At 38.5% G+C, this 22,683-nt stretch overlaps 1 non-coding gene and 1 pseudogene across 3 annotated transcripts; both read right to left on the bottom strand.

The window, feature by feature from the left end:
* Positions 1-1,093: 1,093 nt before the first annotated feature.
* LOC110014837 (UDP-glucuronosyltransferase 2C1) lies at positions 1,094-9,208 on the bottom strand. 2 transcript variants are annotated; one of them, XR_013654898.1, is made up of 7 exons: positions 5,717-9,208; positions 2,907-3,577; positions 2,648-2,693; positions 2,480-2,571; positions 2,276-2,386; positions 1,418-1,694; positions 1,094-1,332 (listed from the first exon to the last, which is right to left on the bottom strand). It is a non-coding gene; the product is annotated as a UDP-glucuronosyltransferase 2C1 (transcript). The 2 variants fall into 2 exon arrangements; XR_013654897.1 differs by having other exon boundaries at positions 2,907-9,208.
* Positions 9,209-15,138: 5,930 nt separating this feature from the next.
* Positions 15,139-21,488, bottom strand: LOC101173193 (UDP-glucuronosyltransferase 2C1 pseudogene; annotated as a pseudogene). Its single transcript, XR_013654900.1, has one exon. The product of XR_013654900.1 is annotated as a UDP-glucuronosyltransferase 2C1 pseudogene (transcript).
* Positions 21,489-22,683: the final 1,195 nt, after the last annotated feature.

Genomic DNA, 22,683 nt, shown 5'->3' on the forward strand with positions numbered 1-22,683 from the left:
GACCTACTCCGCCAAGCCTTGAGCACGCAAAAAGACACTTACAGATGACAACTTAGTTGGTTTCACTCCTGCAGCTCCTCAGCTGAATGTGGCTCACATGCTCTTAATAGCAATGGGAAATTATTTTGTTAAACAAATGTTTGCCACCCAGTTAGTCCAATTTAAGGTTATGCACAACTGAGCAAATACCGTTATGCTCGACCAATACAAAACATTTATGGCTCCATATTTATTGCCCAAGGTAAAAGGTTAAGAAAATTTGTTTTTGTTTTTTTCACATGAGGTGGTTGTGCTAACTACAATACCACCAATTTACAACGCAAAAGTTCTTGTTCTAAATGTTTATATAACATAAAGAAATCATGGGTGTTGACATTTCTACACTTTCATAATGAGATGTGTCTAGACTTTTGACTCACCATGTCAGGTTATTACGTCATAGCAAGCTTTATGTTGTTCATCTGTTTCATATGTCAATCTTCAAATAAAATTGTTATAGTTTTTTTTAAACCTTAACATTCATGAATGAAAACATTAACATGAATATGTTACTCTTATTTGTCCAGTAAGTGTAATTACATCTGTTAAATACATATTTTTCCAAATTAGCCTTAAAGCTACACTGACACACAGTTTAAGAATTGTAAAGTTAAATTTTTTTTTGACAAATAAATTGAAACATAATCTTTATTCTGGATTTTGCTTCATTTGTGCTTACAGGAACGGCAGTTGAATTGATGAATTTAGCCAAATTTTGGACTGGATGGGAGATTTTACCGAAGAGCCTGTCTGTGGAGATCGTCAGAAGCAGCTATCCCACAGCCTCCACATGCTATGAGACCTTAAAAATTCCAGGTCATTACAGAGACTACAGATCTTTCAGATGTGATCTCCTTGCCTGTATTGAGACTTGTCATACAGGATTTGGGCTCCTGTAAATTCTTGGGTTTGTTTTATGTTCTTAAAAAAAGGTTTTGTTAAGATCAGGAAGTTTGTTGTGGCATTGAATGTCACATGTTTTACTGTTTTTGTTAAAAAAAAAAAAAGATTGAGATTTTGCTCTCAAATAAACCACTGATGAAACTGATCCCACTGGCCTCTTAACAGATTTTTTTTCCTTTATTGTGGAAAAAAATGTTCACAAAACTGAACAGCTGCAATGTAAACATCAGAGCCAAAGGAGTCTGATTCAGCTCTTGGGTCAACTGCACTTCTTAAAGCTGCCATTTGTTCATCTGTCAGTGGGCAGTTGATGTTTGGCACAACGACGTCTGAATGGTCCTGATGAGGAAGTCCACTCTCCTCCCACTCAATATGTGGAATCTCCATGCCCTGAGGTATGCAAGCCACAGAAATAAATAAATGGTAAAGAGCAAACAAACCAACATCACAAAGTTATCTATATATTTGTATATACCTCCATGTTCTCTGGTTCGGGAATGGGATGACGTGCACGACCCAGTACCCACAGCTGGTTAGGAGTCATGTTACTTTCTGTTCTTAAAGGATGATTATCCCAACCACTGCAGAAAGTGTCCAGGTCCTCCTGTATACGTGGTAAAAATACATAGTGGCAGCAGAAGAGGTGTTGAACACTGGCAATGCTGAGGAATCCCTCTTTTTCAAGGTGGTGGAGAACGTTGTAGTATGTGCTGGTCACAGCAACCCACAGATCTCTCCAGAGCCGCTCAATCCTAGGTCATTACAAAAACAGTGATTCAGTAAATGGAGTATTCCATTATAAATCTTCTGTAGGAAATTGCAAAAATTGTGTTTTTAAATGAACACTTGAACATGCACTGTTCTGTAAATAGCTTTTTAAATTATACTACCTTGTTTGCATTTATGCTACATTTTCTTTGTTCTTCTTTTTATATTATTCTTAGTCTTTTTTTTCTCCCTCTGCTGTCAGTTGCTATGGTGACAAACAAATTTCCCACATGTGGGATCAATAAAGTATTTCTGATTCTGATGTGATCCATAATATCACAGGAAAAGTTATATGAACAAAAACATAACATGCTAGTCCAAGATCACGACAGACCTAAACAATTAAAAGTGGTTCGGGCAATCATTTTTACATATGAATTGACCATTGAAATCTCCAGACCTTAAACCCATACAAGATTTGTGTTAAATTTATAAATTTTTCTTATAATGAATTGTGTGTTAAAATCCAACTTAAAGTAGCACATGCTTTGACAGTGCAGTTGTCCTATTACTACTTGTTGTACAAAAAAAACACTCACATATCGGGTTCTTAAAACAAACAAACCTTTGGTTGTGAACACTTTTTCCAGAAATGAAGCTGCTTCTTCCAGTGCCACAGATCGTAAACATAAGTTTTGCAACGTCTACGTTTTCTCCCCCGTGATCAGCACGTACCCTAATATAAAGAATTAAAAAAGCACACAATATGTAATGGTGCTTAGAAAATATTGGTTAAATGTCAAATTGGAATTAAAAAATACCTCCTAACCTCAGAGGAAAACCAAACTTTTCAACTGCCCTTTGGAAGAAAGATAGTGTAGTTGCTGCCAGATTGTTGGATGCTGTACCAAGATACATTATCTGAAGAACAGTAAAAAACACCTTTATGAGGAATAAGCATCTAAACAACTGTGTTTTTATTGACAAGTGTGCTTACTTTGTGTGAAAAACCATCAATGCCACCAAAAATGACAATGCTGTAGCTGAAAGTAGGAAAAAGGGAAAAGAAAGGATTATTTTTTTTAAACCAAAAAAGTTAAATATAACTCAAATGTGTTTTTCTTTGTGCTGCATGGTAAGTAACATCAACAAAGCACTTGATCAAAGAACATGCATATCATTTGCAACTGTATTTCAACGCAAACTTTGCATTAAGGTTCACGTTATCAAGAATATATAATTCAGAAATAACATACCGTATTAGTTTGTGGTTGGTATCTATGTGTATCAAGGACATGGGGCCTGGAACAGAGTACGTTCGTCGAGCAATGCATCCTAGATGGACCATACGTGACAGGACACCTGAAGTGTCTACACGATGCATGGATGCTCTGACTCTGTTGTACTGCACTCTATGTCCTTGGGCTTGCAGCAAAGCCTTCATCATTCGATACCCAGAATTAGGCTGCCTGGATTTTATTTCTCTGACACACTGATCCAAGTCTTCATCTGACATGGTGCTATATAGTCCTTTCACTGAAAGATCAGATTCATTCATACGTCTGTAAACTGTTCTTCTGGACATACCCAAGAGTTTGGCTATGCATGTGACCGGAAGGTTAAGTTCCAGAAGGCTACAAAGGTAGTCTGAGGATAGCGCCATTCGTTGTCGCCCAGCTGGACCCTGCTCCCATTGCACAACAGCAATGCAACTGTTTGTTCTTTCTTTTTCAGTACTAATAAGTCTTTGCAGATGTGTCAGTTCCTCTAAAATAGCAGGACAGACTGTTAACTGACTAGACAAAGCATTTAAAAAGACATGTTCTTGAGTGCAAATGAAGTCTAAGAAGTCCAGATCTAGGGGTAAGCGCTGAAGAACATGTTCCAAACGGGAGCGAAGTCTCTCAAAAATATGTTGTAGAAGTTCCTAGAAGAGAGATAAAGAAAAAAAAGACAGAATTAGAGTCTTGTTAAATCTGACGGACATTTGCAGATTTCCAGCTTGTATTGTCAATAACTCCTAAATATAGACATGAAAATTTTTATTTTGCCTCCTTGCAACTACTGAAACAGAAGCCTGTGACTTATTGTTTTGGGGTATGCCCCCGCTCTGCACCTGAAGGCATTACAGCAACAACAATCCATCCATCATTCGTTTTTCAAATTAAAATAAAAAAATAAAAAAAACAATTTGTTTTTTTTTATTTTCCCATTAACATAATGCCGGTTATCATATCTGAGTTTTCTTTATTGTTGCAAAAAGGAGACTTCTGACCGCAGTCTCTGTCCGTCGGCTCTGCATGAGTGAGCTGCTGGACTCGGAGAACTGTGTCTCCAATCAGAGGATCGGCTTTGGGACAGTGAGAAGTCACGTCCAGAAAAAAGGCGGATTCTATTCCCACATATTTACCTGCAGCCAAGATGCACATTTCGGCGTTGAATGTAAGTTCATCTGAAGCTAAAGGTTTTTGACACATATTAGCCTAACCCTAAGTTATTACGGGTAAATTCGGCAAAGAATAAAGCACTGGCCACATGTATGGACTTAGAAAATTATGAGCGAACATGAACTCAATAATTATCACAACAAAAATAAAAGCACATTAGAAAATCATCTCGCTCTATAGTCGGAAACCGCTTCTTTGGTCCGTTCTAAGCAATAACGTCCTGAACCCGGAAGCTGAAAGTTGACACATAGTTCGCGGCAGGAAAAATTGAAAAAATAAAATATCAACAAAAGATGCACGTTTTTGTGCTCTATTAGCCGACGTCAATGAGACGATAATAGAGAGATATAAAGGATTAATGACGAGTTTGCTGCCATCTTTTGGACTTCTGTAAAACGTACCGAACGCTGACGTCATGTCGTTCTCATGACTTGATTGGCTGGATATCGATGTGTTCTTAGATCGACTAGTTGTGCTAGTGGCACAAAAGAAGCAGCGTCTTCCACGTCGAATTTTTTTACATTGAATTTTTGGGAGATCAAATGTTAGGGTTAAAAAATATTTAGAATGAAAATTCAAGGGTTATGAAAATTCAGAATGAAAATTCAAAAGTTATAAAAATTCAGAATGAAAATTCAAAGTTAAAAAAAATTCAGAATGAAAATTCAAGGGTTAAAAATATTCAGAATCTGATGGCACAGAAAAACTTCCATAGGAGGGAGAGGGGAGACGGAGCCGCGTGTGTCAGAGGGAAGGGAAGGGGAGGGGGAGGGGTGGTGGGGGCAGACCATTTTTTTATGGATTGAGTTTTTTTGGAGGATTTCTACTGTTGGTGTTGCACAAATTTAGGGAAATGCCAAATATTTTTGGAGTAATCCCACTGATGAGTTCTATGATTTAGTCTTTAATGTTTTATAAGACCTAAACATATTAATCACAAAAAGTTTTTTTTTTTTAGATCTAATCCCTCTGATATGTTTCACAAAGACACACACAGGGCGTCACACATTAAGAATTAATTGCTAAAAATGAAGCAGGAGTCCAGCTCTAAAAATAAATGCTCTAAAAAATCATAAAAGAGCAAAAAAACGGAAAAATTTGATTTGTAATTTTTTATTAATATTTCCAGGCTTTCTTTGTTTTGTTCTGCAGCATGTTCATGTTTGTATAATTTTGACAGAATATATTTCTATGGAGAGCAGAATATTACAAGTTATTTAGGGTTTAACTTGTGTTCCTGTTTTTATTCATATTTATGTTCAAGAAGTTCAGTTTAAAAGGTTTAAAAGTTTAGCTTTAGTGTGTTCAGTAAACGTTTATCTTCTTGGGCCCAAAACTTTAAGCGTGTTTTTAACTTAGGTCCCCTGTGTGACTGAGTTTGACCCCCCTGTAATACGAGTCTAGAAAAAACATGCATTTTTTGTGTAAAATGGCTGAATAGAAGATAGGGAACACAACAGGATGCTGTTGTCAAATTTTGTATGTGTCTGTGTGTGTGTGTGGGGGGGGGGGGGGGGCGCTGGGGGGGTTACTCGCCCAGGGAGTAAGTCAGTGTAGAACCGCCACTGCCCGCCATAATATGATGGTTTAGTTTCTCAGATTTGCGTAGCAGTACTTACGTCTTCAGCGATCTGGAGCTTCGGATCGCGGGATTTCGCGCTCCGCTCTGTGAAGGCAGCTGCCGGTCCGAAGTCAATGCATTTGACCGGTGAGCGGGGGGGTTCAACAAACTGCGGTGCGTCCAAAGAAGGACCGCAGAAGGGGGAAATGCTGCTACGTAGTCATGGGAAGCTGTGTAAAATCATCAGAAGTTCACAACCATCACAAAGCCCTCTCCTCTGCCGCTAACATAAAGCTATTCTGCTCCTAGCATGTGTCTGTTAGCAGCTAGACACACGGAGATAGCACTGACGTCATCACCCCGCCTCCCCTCTAGAATTGCTAATTCGAATTGAATTATGCGACAGTGTTCCCATGGTGAACGTGAAAATGCAAATGCAATGCCCTCTTTGCGTTTTCCTTTAGAATTATGAAACAGAATAAGTGGTTTTAAGCTGAAAATAAAAAAGCATTTGAAGTAATGATTTTTCATTTTAATTTTGAGTCATTTGATGCAGTTACATCTTGAAAATGAAAAAGCTTTAAAGAATTAAAAAAAAAAATTAAATGTCAAATGCCATTTTCATTATCATTTTAATTAAGTGACAGAATAAGCGGCGTTAAAGAATAAAACGAAAAAAACATTTTGCCGGATTGCTTTTTCATTTAAAATTTGAGTAAAAAAATGCAGCTTTATTTTGAAAAAAAAAAAAACATTTCTGATTTGGACTTTTATTTTTTTTTATGCTACAAAATCGCTTCCATAAGAAGTATGAACCAATATGAAGTTGAATTTACACAACTCACAATAAGTTAGAGATACTGTGAGAGACTCAATGTCAAGTTTTCGGTGTTAATTTCTTTTCAGAGATTTTGGGGATAGGGTGGCATTTGTTTTAGTGTGATAGACACAGCTCTTTTAGTGTTTCCATGTCTTAAGATGTTATACTTGTGTTGACTGAGCACCAAAATGAGTATCACTTAAGATGATCGCAAAAGTGCCCATCATTGTAATGAATGGAATCATTATTCATTTACTCTCTTTATAAAACTCTTCCAGCTGTCTTCTAGCAGACCTGACCTTGGGGGTAGTGATGTGTCAGACAAAATTGCCCTCAAAAAGATTATTCATTAAAAAATGTCAATGTTATGCTAAAGGATTTTATGTATGTTAGATAAAGGATAGTTCCTCTGCATTACAAACTACAAGTATTAAAGCATTTCCTAGTCTTGAATAATGTGAAACCTTCAGTGTACGTAATGGCACTGAAATGTTTTTATTTTTGCACAGGGTTTCAAAATGAACCCAAATTATCATAATAAAGCATAATAAAGCAAACACATTTCTATTAGTGTAACTTCCACCTTCCGCCTAAAGACTGGATCTTTAACTGTGCCAGAAGAAGCTTTAAACTCTTCAGACAGCAGAACTGATCTTTTTAAAAGAAGATTATTCTTGTTTGAGCCCAGCTTGGTGTGAACCAATCTTGTTCGTTGACTGTAGTTGTTTTTCTCTTCTCAGACATTTCCTAAAGCATATCCATCTCAGAAATGCAAACAGTGAAAAATATATAAATGCAGCAACTGCAAAAGAAAATGCAACTACATCTACAGAATAGTAGGAGTACCAGGGCATCTTGTTTGACTCAGTAACCAGGTGAGCAGCACCTTTGTGTCTCATGACAAACTCTATCCAGAAGAGAGCTTTGTCCATCGGCTTCACTGGCTGATCTCTGTGCAGCCTGGAGAGTCTCTGCATGTTCATCCTGTAGGAGGGTTCAGTCAGGACTTCCTGTATGGCCTTCAGGAAGTTGTCATCTTTGTCCACTGTGGCTGGTGTAATTATTTTAGCTGCTCCTCTTGCTTGAAGACGAAGTAGGTTCTCATACTGGTCGTGAAATATTGGCAGACCCACAACTGGGACTCCGTGATAAATGGCTTCTTGGACTCCATTAGTTCCTCCGTGAGCCACAAACAGCTTGATCTTTGGATGTCCTAGAAGGTCATTCTGAGGTATCCAGTCTACCACTAAAGTGTTGTTTCCCAGAGTGGAGGGTCTGCTGCCTCTGTAACTCCAGATTACTTTCTGTGGCAGTTTAGCAAAAGCTGCAGCGATCTCATTTGCCATGTCCTCAGGAAGTTCATTAATAAAGGTTCCCAGTGACATGATGATGACTCCATGTTCTCCAGAACTCTGTACAAACTTCTCCAAATGTTCAGGAAGTGGCTTTGAGGGCTTACAATGAAAACCGCCAATGTATACAACATTAGGCATGGTGGGACGGGGAAACTCAAACACAAAGTCCACTCTCATGAGCCACAAATCTGCTCCCTGTAGTAAATGATTATATTTCACATTGGGGCCAAAGAATTGATTACAAACAGTCTGGTACTGGGGGCAGATGAAGAGCATGTCCTGGATTTCCCAGAGAGCATAGAAGAGGAGGTTCTTGACTCTCTGTATGAAAGTCATTTTATCCGTCAGTCTTGAGCAGGTCATTGGAATGTAAGATAATGGAGATGGTGTAATAGTCAGATGCCCTTCTCCACTCGTAACCCATCGCACATTGTAGACTAGGGGTAGTTCAAGAGCGTGAGCCAGTATTATCCCTGCTCCCCATACCGGATCAGTCAGAACTAGGTCATATTTTTTCTTCCTTAAATCCCCCATCAGTTCTTTATCCTCCAACACGGTGGTTGCCATTTCACACATCATACCGTGCATGTCAAACATGGTCCTAAACATTTCAATCAGCAAAAAGACGAAGTTCATGATAGAGGTCTTTTCCCTCCTGTAGGCAAAAACCTTTTTCAGGATTGGATTGAGGAAATCCTTATCGAACGTTTTGACGACAGAAACGGTGACGGTTTTGTAGTGTAGGGCGTCGTCCTTGATGTACCAGCTTTTATTTGTTCGCACCACATCAACATGGTGCCCTCGGAAGTGGAGAGCCTTGATCATGATGTCCATATTCACCCAGTGGCTTCCTTCCATTGGAACAACCAAAATTTGGCCTGCCTGGCCAATTCTCCATGAGCAAAAGATCACAGAAAAAAAGAGAAAAACTCCTGATGAACTTCTCCTGGAGATCATCTTCTTCTTCAAAAATGTCTCTGTATTTTTTACATCAATACTGTCTTCATTAAAGACAAATTATAGAAATAAAGAGATTCTCTATCTCGCTGGGTTTGATCCTATCCAGCACTTATGGTCCCTTCTTGTCAGTGTTCAGAACTGAGAGTATGTGCGTTTAAAGTCCAGGAAAATTAGCATAACCAATATAGGATTGCACTTTTTTGGGGCGGGATACTTTTTGTCCCAGGCAAAGAAACAAAGGACTAAACTAAGTTTTCCAACCAGGTGAAATTTCTGCAACTTAGAAATGTTATTTTTACACATTTTAAGTCACAATTGTTGAAGCTGAAATTTTCACAAAAAAGGTTAATGATTCATAGATGTTGGTTTATTTATTATTTTTAGATTACAGCACATTTTATTTCTTCACTACTCAGTAAAATTATTCTGTTGGAGAATAATTTGGATTTTAAATTGACAAATTTCTTATATTTCTTCAATGTAACAATGTTATTTTCAAATGCTTATTTGAATTTTAACCAAGAAGTAACTGGGAATCAATTTATCCCTCAAGTTATGGAATATCAACATTTAAATTGTAATTAAACTCCAAAAAAGATTACATTTTCCCCAGAAAAGTACATTTTTTTTTTGTTAACCTTGGTGTACTTTTTTTCCTTCTTTCATTAGGACTTTTTCCCCTTTAACCTCTTCCCTGTTTACAGTTTAGGACACATTGGAACAGCTTGTTACATCTCAAACAAGTTGGGACACACTGCGTGAAAAGAGCCAGAATCCATAAATATCTGTTGGGGATACTGTCTTAACTAAAGAGAGTAGGTACAGGGAGGGGGCCATATTTTTATTTATTTATTGATTTTGCCCTTTTTATTTTAATTTCCTTATTTGTTTTCATATTATTTATTTTGTTCTTTTTTATCTAAAGCACTTTGTGTTATACTTTTATATGAAAAGTGCTTTATAAATAAAGTTTGATTGATTCATGTGGCCGGGATAGGCTCCGGCAACCCTGTGACCCCGAAAGCGAAAAACGGTCAAGAAGATGGATGGATGGATGATTCATTGATTGATTGATTAAACAATCTGGACCATCTTTGGTGCATATCTAGACAGGCAGCATCTGAAGATATCCGGACAGAAGATACTGGTTATGTCTTATTTTGGTCATATCCAAGTTCCGAATATGACCTGAAGTTATATCTCGAAATATCTGGAGTAAAGATACTGAAGAAGGTAAAATTCCTGTAGTATCTGTAGTGTATACTTATCTAAGTGTTGAAGCATTTCTGATGCATATCCTCAGTAGTTACCATTTGCTGTATTTTGTGATATATGCAAAGCCGATACTGCATAAGGACATGTATTGTCTATGGATATTATATGTATCACCTTAATATGTGTCTTGCCTGGTAATATATGTGTACAAGATACTTTATTCATCTTCTTCTTTACCGTTTGTTCCCTTTCGGGGTCACGGGGCTGCCGGAGCCTATCCCGGCCACTTGGGCGAAGGCAAGGGATGCCCTGGATAGGTCGCCAGTCTGTCGCAGCGTAGAGTATCCTCAATCACACATCCATTCGCTCTCACACGCACACCTATGGACAATTTAGAGTTGCCAATCAACCTGTGAACACATATTTTTTCCAGAGACATATTGTTTAAGACAAATTTTAATTACGCATCTTTTTTTCTTCTTTTTTTTTTTCTTCTAACTTGTCCTTTCCAACAGCTGGGCAAACAGATGAGAGCTGAAGGCCTCTTTTGTTGGAAATATTTTACTTTAACAACAGGGGTTATGAATCTTCTGACAAACCAGAAGATTCATAACCTGCTGAAGGTATCTGGATCTCCCCTCCCCTTCTAGGTACAAATTTAGAAGGGGCGGGGCCTGTCTACACACACACTCAAATGTTAGAAACACACCTATTGGCTCCAAAAACGTTCACATGTCAACATGTACACAATACAAATATCGTTCACACACCCATACATATGCCTTCAAACCAACTAGTGTGAAATATTTCATTCAATCAAGCAAAATATTTGTGCAAAGGTGAGCTAACACCTGTGTTCAAGTGAGTGTTTATGTTCTTCTAAAATGGATGATGGAATGTAAAAAGAAGGAGGGAAGGTGCCCAGCCATCCCCACACCAAGACCCCCGCCACAGTAGCTGCGGCAGCCAGAGCCCCCAGAGCCCTTAAGGCAGCAGTTGGAGAGCAACTGCCCCCCGGACGATCGCACCCCCCACCCAGGCCAGGGCCAGCAGGACCACCCACAGGGCCCCCAGAGAGCAGGGAGGCATGGGGGGGGGGGGGGGGGGGGGGGACTGAGAGAGCAGCTCCAGCTCAACCAGGAGAGCAGCCCCCCCGCCGTGCAGTGAGGGCCCAGCGAGTTCTGGGCATCCCCACGCCCCAACCCCAGGTACGACCCAGGAACCCCCAAGGGTGACCCGCCCTGTGCTCCAGGCAGCCACCCACCCGGCCCACAGTTGGTTCAGGAAGGAGCAAGGCAGGGCCGCCCCCGCCCAGGAGGAAGACATCCAGGAGAAGAGGGGGTCCACATGAGGTGTTGTAAACATGGTCCGACCAGGCTCGTCCACTGTTGGAAATTTGGCGAAGCCCAATGCTCAGGGGCAAGGACCAGAACCCACACCACAGGGACACAGACACACCCCAGCTCAGGTGTGATGTGATCCCCAGCTCTTTTTCTTGCCAAAAAGCTCAGGGATCCCTCTCCCTGTGTGAACAGAGGGCCGCCGTGCCCGGGAAGCCAGCACCCTGGGAACACAGGCTTCATCGCCAAGGGCTCATTACCCCCTAACAGGGATGGAGTAGGGGATAGATGATCCTAGGTCGCACCTTTCTTGTGAAATGCGTGTACGTGTGTGTTTGTGAGGGTGTGTGTGTGTTTATGTTGGAATGTATATTTGGAGGAGTGAAAGGTGTGTGTACTAAGGGGGTTCAGTTAAAATTGATGGATAGGGCACTGAGGGGACATCTCCTGATTACTCACAGTAATGTCCCATCACCCTCCCCACCAAGGGGCCCTAAATGTCTATGGTGCAGTTAAAATAGGCAGGTAGGGCGCTAAAGGACATCTACTGCTTGCTGGCAGTGATTTCCAAGCACCCCCCTTACCAAGGGCCCTACAAGTTGGGGATAGCTGGTAGACTGTCCCCGGATGGTTGAGTTTTCACTGCACTTATATTTTCCCAGAAATGTTTAAGAAAATTGAGGTTTGACAGATGTAAAAAGTATTTACAAGTCAACCCAAGTTTGATTGAGATATACAGTAATATCCTCACTGCTTCATCAAAGGTATAAATAGAATGCCACTTCAGGCATACAACAACTTTTCAACAGCCAATTTCTTCCTAACCATGTATAAAGTGGCAGGAAAGTCTTTTGTGATGTTTTGTAAAACAGTATCACATATTATACCAATTAAAGAAACATAAGAGAGTTTAAAAAGAAAATGTTAGGATGGTTTTTGGTAAGAAATTTTAAAAAAAATGTTGCTCTTTTTAGTGGCATAAATGTTTTCAGGTAGTGGGTGAACCCTGTTTAACCAAATAGAGTAGCTCTGAATGTAAGATCTCCACTTCGTCGTATCGGTTATTTTTGTCACATTAAACCACTTTTGCACTCTTTTGTTTTCCGGCTGTCGGAGAAGACGCCACGCAGGCATAGAGCAGCTGCAGTTCTCAACTCTATTTACCGCACAAAAGCGTAAATATTGAGAAAAGCAATTCCTCAACATGCCACCGAAAAGAAACCCAGTGTCTGAGGAATATGAGGACTTGAGGAATACGCTTGATTTTGTGCTGGAAGAGATCAAAGCTATGAAGATTGTTCACGGACAAATTCTGGATGCTATCGGAGAGGTGAAGCAGATCAGGGCTCTGCAGGAGCAGTGTTTCAACAGACTGGATATAATTGAAAAACGAATGGATGACCAAGAGCAGATCTCCAGATGTAACAACGTGATAATCACCGGATTGAAAATCAAACCCCTGTCATACGCGCATGCAGTGACCGCTGGGAACGGTGAGGAATCCGACGAGCAGGAGACTAGCTCTGTGGAAAAACAGGTGGAGGAGTTCTTAAAGTCCAATAGAATTTCTCTGGACACCAACAATGTGGAGATCTGCAGAGCGCTTCCCAGGAAAATAGACACTGACAAACCAGCAATCCTCTTAAAGTTTGTCAATCGGAAACACAAAGCAGCTTTATTGAAGCAAGGAAGAAATCTGAGGGGAACCAACGTTTTCATGAATGACAACCTCACGAAAAGAAATGCCAACATCGCAAGAAGAGCACGTTACTTGAAAAAGCAGGGGAAAATTCAAGGAACCTGGGTGAAAGACTGTAAAATTTATGCCAAACTCTGTGGCTCCCCTGAGCAGTCCAAGGTTGTTCTTATCAGGAGCCTGCAAGATTTGGAAAAATATTTACTAACTACAGTCTAAACAAGAGATACGTGAAGATGCTGGTCTTACGAGATGAGGAGACAAACTCTACTATCAATGGCTTCTAAAAAAAACAACACTTTTTCTACATCAGTCACCTGCAACCCTGCACCTGCAACTCTCAGAGAGATCTGAATGCTGAGCAAACCGACCTTAAAACATTCAGTGATAATGACAACAACCTTCAAGACATCGACCCTGATCAATTCTTTTCCACTGTTAACATGGACTGCAAATATTACAGCATAGATGACTTTAAAAACTCTGTTAACCCAGAAGAAAAACTGTCAATCATTCACTTTAACAGCAGAAGCATGTATACCAACTTTGAAGACATCAAGGACTATTTACAGAACATCGGGCATTCCTTTGATATCATAACCATATCTGAGACTTGGTTCAGTTGCGACAAGGACGCTGACTTTGAATTGGAAAACTATGAACTTAACTATGTGAACAGGGTAAAAAAAAAAGGTGGAGGAGTCGCAATATATGTGGAAAAAAATATGAAGTTTACGGTAATCGATAAATTGTCTGTCGCAGTGGATGGAATACTGGAATGTCTTACAATTGAAAAGTGTAACGATTCAGGGAAAAATGTCATTATAAGCTGTGTTTATAGGTCGCCAGGTACAATCTTAGAAGTGTTCAGTGACTGGATGGAAAAAATGTTTACCTCTTTAAATAACAAAATATTATACATCTGTGGAGACTTCAATATCAATCTGATATAACCAGGAAACATAAAGCAACCGACGACTTTATCAGCAGAATGTATGGAATGAGTTTATATCCAACCATAACAAGACCCAGCAGAATCACTACTCAAAGTGCTACTCTTATTGATAATATTTTTACAAATAATATAGAATACACTCATATGAGTGGACTAATGATATGTGACATAACTGATCATTTACCAGTTTTTGCACTATTTGACATCAAGGTGAAGACAAAGAAAAAAATTATAAAAGAACCAGTCTACAAAAGGTTAAGAAATAAAAAAACCATGAATGCTCTAAATAATGACTTATCCAGACAAAACTGGAACTCTGTGTACAGAGAGAAAGATGTCGATATTGCTTATAAATGTTTTTTAGAAATATTTAGCTCACTTTACAATAAGAACTCTCCAATTTATAAAGTCAAGAACAAATATGCCAAATGCCCTTGGTTAACCACCGGTCTACAAAATGCTTGTAAAAAGAAAAACAACCTGTATAAAAAATTCTTAAAACAGAGGACAAGAGAAACTGAACAAAGATATAAGTCATATAAAAATAAACAATCGAAATAACACGTTACAGTAAAAAAGTGTACTTCAATAATCTACTGAATGCAAATAAATACAACGTAAAGCGAGTTTGGGAAATATTAAATAACATCATTAAAAATGGGACAAAAAAGCGAACTTATCTAGATTACTTTACAGATGAGAAGGGTCAAAGCTATGACATCAATGTAGCAGCAAACGGTTTCAATAACTACTTTGTAAACGTGGGTCCAGAGTTGGCAGCGGAAATTCCAAAATGCAAAACTAGCAAAGACAATAATCCACCCATCGACAGGATCCCACACTCAATCTTTATCTCTGATGTGAACGAAAATGAGCTGATATCAATTGTGAATAATTTCAAGAGTAAAAACTCAAAAGATTGTGAGGATATAGATATGAAGCTGGTGAAAAATGTCATTTATAGTGTAGCTAAGCCTCTAACATACATATGTAACTTATCATTACAAACTGGGAGATTCCCAAACCAAATGAAAATAGCCAAAGTGATTCCTATCTATAAGAGTGGAGACAAACACCAATTTACAAACTATAGACCTGTTTCTCTTCTTCCACAATTCTCAGAAATTTTAGAAAAAATATTCAATGATAAATTAGCGTTATTTATTGAAAAACATAACATTATAAATGAAAACCAATATGGTTTTAGAGAAAATAGACCAACCTCATTGGCTATCATTGATGCTGTGGAGGACATCACAAATGCCCTGGACAAAAAGAAATATGCAGCTGGAATTTTCATTGACTTAAATAAAGCATTTGACACTCTCAATCATGACATCCTACTTGACAAACTGGAAGTGTTTGGGATAAGAGGACTAGCGCTAACTTGGATCAAAAGATATTTAACGGGAAGAAAACAATTTGTCAAGATTGATGAATATACATCAGAAACCAAAGAGATAAGTTGTGGTGTCCCACAAGGATCAATTCTGGGCCCGATGCTATTCAATATTTACATAAATTATATATTCAATGTTTCAAAGCTTATGAAACTCATATTATTTGCTGATGACACCAATATATTCTATTCTACAGACAATCAAAGGGAACTTATCAAGGTGGTGAACACAGAGTTAAACAAAATAAAAATATGGATGGATTACAACAAATTGTCTTTGAACCTAGATAAAACCAAAGCGATGTTTTTTGGAAACTACAATGCAAATAAAGAGCTCTCAATTGTAATAAATAATGTCTTAATCGAACGTGTTACAGAAATCAAATTCTTAGGGGTTTTTATCGATGACAAATTAAGTTGGAAGCCACACATTAGACACATACAAACTAAAGTCTCAAAAAGTATTTCAATCGTAAATAAATCTAAACATATATTAGGATACAACAGTAGATATTTATTGTACTGCTCCTTAATATTACCATATTTCACCTACTGTATAGAAATCTGGGGGAATAATTACAAGAGCTCACTATATCCTCTCTTTTTACTTCAAAAACGAGCCGTCAAAGTTGTACATAAAGCCGGATATCTTGATCATACAAACAATCTATTTTATCAATCAAGATTTTTAAAATTGCATGATTTTGTGGATTTTTACACTGCGCAACTTTTATACAGAGCCAGTTGGAAATCGTTACCATTCAATATCCAAAAACAGTTCTTAGAAAATGAAGAAGGCTACAGACTGAGGGGATGTAGGAACTTCAAGATCAAACTGATAAGAACCACAAAGAAAAGTTTCTGTGTGTCGGTGTGTGGCACTAAACTTTGGAACGGTTTAAGTAAAAAGCTCAAACAATGTTCAAATATTCAAGAAAATGTATAAAGAAATTCTTATTTCAGGATATGAAAATTACAGGATTTAAGGATCAACAGGTGCTTGAATAATTCAAAATACATGTGTGAACTTGATTGTGGTGAAATAATCAAAGCTCTTTTAATTACAACCACTGAGTGTTACATTATATTGTGCAATAATGATTTCTGAAATGTTTAAATCAATAATCAATAAGCTATTGATTTTATTTACTTGATCTGCAATGTGTAGTAATAATTTCTGGTTTAATGTTATCATGTGTTCTAATGATAATCAATGATTATTACATATGGGTATTGTTACTGTTTACTGAAATCATGAATGAATGTTTTCTGAAGATCATCAATCATTTCTAGGCACTGGATTTTGTTACTTGAAGAGAATCAATCTGATCAGAACTTGATTTAAAACACTGTAAATCTATCAAATAAATGGACTCAGTAGGGGTGGGATTATATAAGCTTGCTTCTTCCCACTCCTTTTCAAGCAATAAATCCAACTCTACTTATACTTCAGTTAATGATCACTGTATTTAATTAAACAACTGTGATTTAAGTGACATTTTTGTTTTGTTTTCTGTCTTTTTAATCTATGCATTTCATCATTTCTGTAATGAGTTTGATAAATATGTGTAATTTCTTTTTTGCTTTGACTACAATTCTTGAAATCAATCAATCAATAAATAAATAAACAATTGTTCTTTGGCTTTGAGTGTGTGTGTGGGGGGGGCTTATGGACTTAAGCCCTCGCTTGAGTCTTGTCTCAACGCCGCAATGCAACACAAGGAGAACGAACAACCATGATGTATTACCCGAGCTCCAGTAAAGTGAAACTTGATTGGTCGAAGTGAAACTTAATGGTTGCAGAGAATGCGGCCACTCAGCTGTCCAGTTACAGCCCTCCGCGCCGCCATGACGCCATCTGTTTAAAAATAATGGCGGAACGGAGCACACCCACTAGTAAGCGAGGCTGACCGCGTCCTCGCAGCGACCAAACCTTGGCCAGGTCTCAGAGGAGTTGGAACACCACTGGAAACACAGATTCATATGATGGTTTAGTTTCTCAGATTTGCGTAGCAGTACTCGGCAATCTGGAGCTTCGGATCGCGGGATTTCCCGCTCCGCTCTGTGAAGGTAGCTGCCGGTCAGAAGTCAATGCATTTGACCGGGGGGGGGGGTTTCAACAAACTGCAGTGCGTCCAAGGAAGGACCGCAGAAGGGGGAAATGCTGCTACGTAGTCATGAGAAGCTGTGTAAAATCATCAGAAGTTCACAACCATCACAAAGCCCTCTCCTCTGCCGCTAACATAAAGCTATACTGCTCCTAGCATGTGTCTGTTAGCAGCTAGACACACGGAGATAGCACTGACGTCATCAGCCCGCCTCCCCTCTAGAATTGCTAATTCAAATTGAGTTATGCAACAGTGTTCGCATGGTGAACGTGAAAATGCAAATGCAATGCCTTCTTTGCGTTTTCCTTTAGAATTATAACACAGAATAAAGCTGTTTTTAAGCTGAAAATAAAAAAGCATTTGAAGTAATGATTTTTCATTTTAATTTTGAGTCATTTGTTGCAGTTACATCTTGAAAATGAAAAAGCTTTTCTGTTAACCCATTTTAATTGACAGATTAGACATTTCTAAATGAATTGCGCTACACATTTACCAAATAATTTTTGAAAAAGAAATGTCAAATACCATTTTCATTATCATTTTAATTAAGTTTCAGAATAAGCGGTGTTAAAGACTAAAATGAAAAAAAACATTTCAGCGAATGCTTTTTCATTTTAATTTTGAGTAAAAAAATGCAGCTTCATTTTGAAAATAAAAAGAACATTTCTGGTTTTGACTTTTATTTTTATTTATGCTACAAAATCGCTTCCATAAGAAGTATGAACCAATATGAAGTTGAATTTACACAACTCACAATAAGTTAGAGATACTGTGAGAGACTCAATGTCAAGTTTTCGGTGTTAAATTCTTTTCAGAGATTTTGGGGATAGGGTGGCATTTGTTTTAGTGTGATAGACACAGCTCTTTTAGTGTTTCCATGTCTTAAGATGTTATACTTGTGTTGACTGAGCACCAAAATGAGTTCATCACTTAAGATGATCGCAAAAGTGCCCATCATTGTAATGAATGGAATCATTATTCATTTACTCTCTTTATAAAACTCTTCCAGCTGTCTTCTAGCAGACCTGACCTTGGGGGTAGTGATGTGTCAGACAAAATTGCCCTCAAAAAGATTATTCATTAAAAAATGTCAATGTTATGCTAAAGGATTTTATGTATGTTAGATAAAGGATAGTTCCTCTGCATTACAAACTACAAGTATTAAAGCATTTGCTAGTCTTGAATAATGTGAAACTTTCAGTGTACGTAATGGCACTGAAATGTTTTTATTTTTGCACAGGGTTTCAAAATGAACCCAAATTATCATAATAAAGCATAATAAAGCAAACACATTTCTATTAGTGTAACTTCCACCTTCCCCCTAAAGACTGGATCTTTAACTGTGCCAGAAGAAGCTTTAAACTCTTCAGACAGCAGAACTGATATTTTTAAAAGAAGATTATTCTTGTTTGAGCCCAGCTTGGTGTGAAACAATATTGTTCGTTGACTGTAGTTGTTTTTCTCTTCTCAGACATTTCCCAAAGCATATCCATCTCAGAAATGCAAACAGTGAAAAATATATAAATGCAGCAACTGCAAAAGAAAATGCAACTACATCTACAGAATAGTAGGAGTACCAGGGCATCTTGTTTGACTCAGTAACCAGGTGAGCAGCACCTTTGTGTCTCATGACAAACTCTATCCAGAATAGGGCTTTGTCCATCGGCTTCACTGGCTGATCTCTGTGCAGCCTGGACAGTCTCTGCATGTTCATCCTGTAGGAGGGTTCAGTCAGAACTTCCTGTATGGCCTTCAGGAAGTTGTCATCTTTGTCCACTGTGGCTGGTGTAATTATTTTAGCTGCTCCTCTTGCTTGAAGACGAAGTAGGTTCTCATACTGGTCGTGAAATATTGGCAGACCCACAACTGGGACTCCGTGATAAATGGCTTCTTGGACTCCATTAGTTCCTCCATGAGCCACAAACAGCTTGATCTTTGGATGTCCTAGAAGGTCATTCTGAGGTATCCAGTCTACCACTAAAGTGTTGTTTCCCAGAGTGGAGGGTCTGCTGCCTCTGTAACTCCAGATTACTTTCTGTGGCAGTTTAGCAAAAGCTGCAGCGATCTCATTTGGTATGTCATCAGGAAGTTCACTGACAAATGTTCCCAGTGACATGATGATGACTCCATGTTCTCCAGAACTCTGTACAAACTCCTCCAAATGTTCAGGAAGTGGCTTTGAGGGCTTACAATGAAAACCGCCAATGTATACAACATTAGGCATGGTGGGACGGGGAGACTCAAACACAAAGTCCACTCTCATGAGCCACAAATCTGCTCCCTGTAATAAATGATTATATTTCACATTGGGGCCAAAGAATTGATCACAAACAGTCTGGTACTGGGGGCAGATGAAGAGCATGTCCTGGATTTCCCAGAGAGCATAGAAGAGGAGGTTCTTGACTCTCTGTATGAAAGTCATTTTATCCGTCAGTCTTGAGCAGGTCATTGGAATGTAAGATAATGGAGACGGTGTAATAGTCAAATGCCCTTCTCCACTCGTAACCCATCGCACATTGTAGACTAGGGGTAGTTCAAGAGCGTGAGCCAGTATTATCCCTGCTCCCCATGCCGGATCAGTCAGAACCAGGTCATATTTTTTCCTCCTTAGAACCCCCATCAGTTCTTTATCCTCCAACATGGTGGTTGCCATTTTACACATCATACCGTGCATGTCAAACATGGTCCCAAACATTTCAATCAGCAAACTGATGAAGCTCATGATAGAGGTCTTTCCCCTCTCAATGGCAAAAATCTTTTTCAGGATTGGATTGAGGAAATCCTTATCGAACGTTTTGGCGACAGAAACGGTGACGGTTTTGTAGTGTGGAGCGTCGTCCTTGATGTACCAGCTCTTATTTGTTCGCACCACATCAACATGGTGCCCTCGGAAGTGGAGAGCCTTGATCATGATGTCCATATTCACCCAGTGGCTTCCTTCCATTGGAACAACCAAAATCCGGCCTGCCTGGCCAATTCTCCATGAGCAAAAGATCACAGAAAAAAAGAGAAAAACTCCTGATGAACTTCTCCTGGAGATCATCTTCTTCTTCAAAAATGTCTCTCTTTGTTTTACATCAAAACTGTCTTCATTAAAGACAAAGAATTATAGAAATAAAGAGATTCTGTATCTCGCTGGCTTTGCTCCTATCCAGCACTTGTGGTCCCTTCTTGTCAGTGTTCAGAACTGAGAGAATGTGTGTTCAAAGCCCAGGAAATTTTGCCTTAACAGATTAAGGATTGCACTTTTTTGGGGCGGGAGACTTTTACTCCCAAGCAAAGAAACAAAGGACCCTTTTTGTTAAAACTCAGTTTTCCAACCAGGTGCAATTTCTGCAACTTAGAAATGTTATTTTTACACATTTTAAGTCACAATTGTTGAAGCTGAAATTTTCACAAAGGTTAATAATTTATTGATGTTAGTTTTGTTTATTATTTTTAGATTACAACACATTTTATTTCCTCACTACTTAGTAAAATTATTCTGTTGGAGAATAATTTGGATTTTAAATTGGCAAATTTATTATTTTCTTCAATGTAACAATGTTATTTTCAAATGTTTATTTGAATTTTAACCAAGAAGTAACTGGGAATTAATTTATCCCTCAAGTTACGGAATATCAACATTTAAATTGTAATAGAACTCCAAAAAAAAGTTTCATAGATGACATTTTCCCCAGAAAAGTCAAATTTGTTTGTTAACCTTGGTGTACTTTTCGTCCTTCTTTCATTAGGACTTTTTCACCTTTAACCTCTTCCCTGTTTACAGTTTAGGACACATTGGAACAGCTTGTTCCATCTCAAACATGTTGGGACACAATGCGTGAAATGAGCCAGAATCCATAAATATTTGTTGGGGATACTCTCTTAACTTAAGAGAGTAGGTACAGGGAGGGGGCCCTATTTTTATTTATTTACTGATTTTGTGATCAGTAAATGTGTTTTGTGTTTTTAATTTTCTTATTTGTTTTCATATTTATTTTGTTCTTATTTATTTTGTTCTTATTTATTTTGTTCTTTTTTATGTAAAGCACTGTGTGTTTATAAATAAAGTTTGATTGATTGATTAAACAATCTTGACCATCTTTGGTGCATATCCAGACAGGCAGCATCTGAAGATATCCAGGCAGAAGATACTGGTCATTCTTATTTTGGTCATATCCAAGTTCCGAATATGATTTTTTATTTTTTTATACACTGTATTTTATCCCACGAAGGGAAATTCTTTCTCTGCATTTGACCCATCCCCTTGTGGTTGCAGTGAGCTGCTGCCGAAACCGCACTCGGGAGGCGGTAGCGGTAAGGGTCTTGCCTAAGGACCCTCACTGGGTGATTTTAATTGCTCGCCATTGATATGGTAATTGCCCCAAGTACCATTGCTCATTCCCCTCCGGGAATCGAACCCTGATTTCCGGGCATGGTAGCTTCCCACCTTACCAACCGAGCTACCAACATATTTCTGGAGTAAAGATACTGAAGAAGGTAACATTTCTGTAGTATCTGTAGTGTATACTTATCTAAGTGTTGAAGCATTTCTGATGCATATCCTCAGTAGTTACCATTTGCCGTATTTTGTGATATATGGAAAGCCGTTACTGCATAAGGACATGTATTGTCTATGGATATTAAATGTATCACCTGTTTAATATGTGTCTTGCCTGGTAATATATGTGTACAAGATACTTCATAAGGACACATATTTTTTTCAGACACATATTGTCTGCCGCTAACATAAAGCTATACTGCTCCTAGCATGTGTCTGTTAGCAGCTAGACACACGGAGATAGCACTGACCTCATCACCCCGCCTCCCCTCTAGAGTACTGTGATTTGTCCTAAAACCAGACTGACACTTTTCAAGAACATTATGTTCACTTAAAAAATCATGTAATTGAATAAAAACAAGTTTTTCAATAAGTTTTCCTAAAAATGGTAGGTTGGATACAGGTCTGTAATTGTCCATGATCTTTGGGTCCAAGTTACTCTTCTTCAGAAGGGGCCTCACCACCGCCGTCTTACAGGCAGAGGGGAAGACCCCCGTCTGAAGAGAGCAGTTAGCTATGTTTAAAATCTCTGACTCAAAGAATTTATAAAATGCTTTAAAAAGAGAAGTGGGAATAGGGTCTAAAAGGCAGGTTGTAGTGTTTGCTTGGGAAAAAACTCGACCAAGCATCTCTG

Source organism: Oryzias latipes, chromosome 3 (genome assembly GCF_053564925.1).
Source record: "Oryzias latipes strain Hd-rR chromosome 3, Olatipes_Hd-rR_3.1".
Classification (NCBI taxonomy): domain Eukaryota; kingdom Metazoa; phylum Chordata; class Actinopteri; order Beloniformes; family Adrianichthyidae; genus Oryzias; species Oryzias latipes.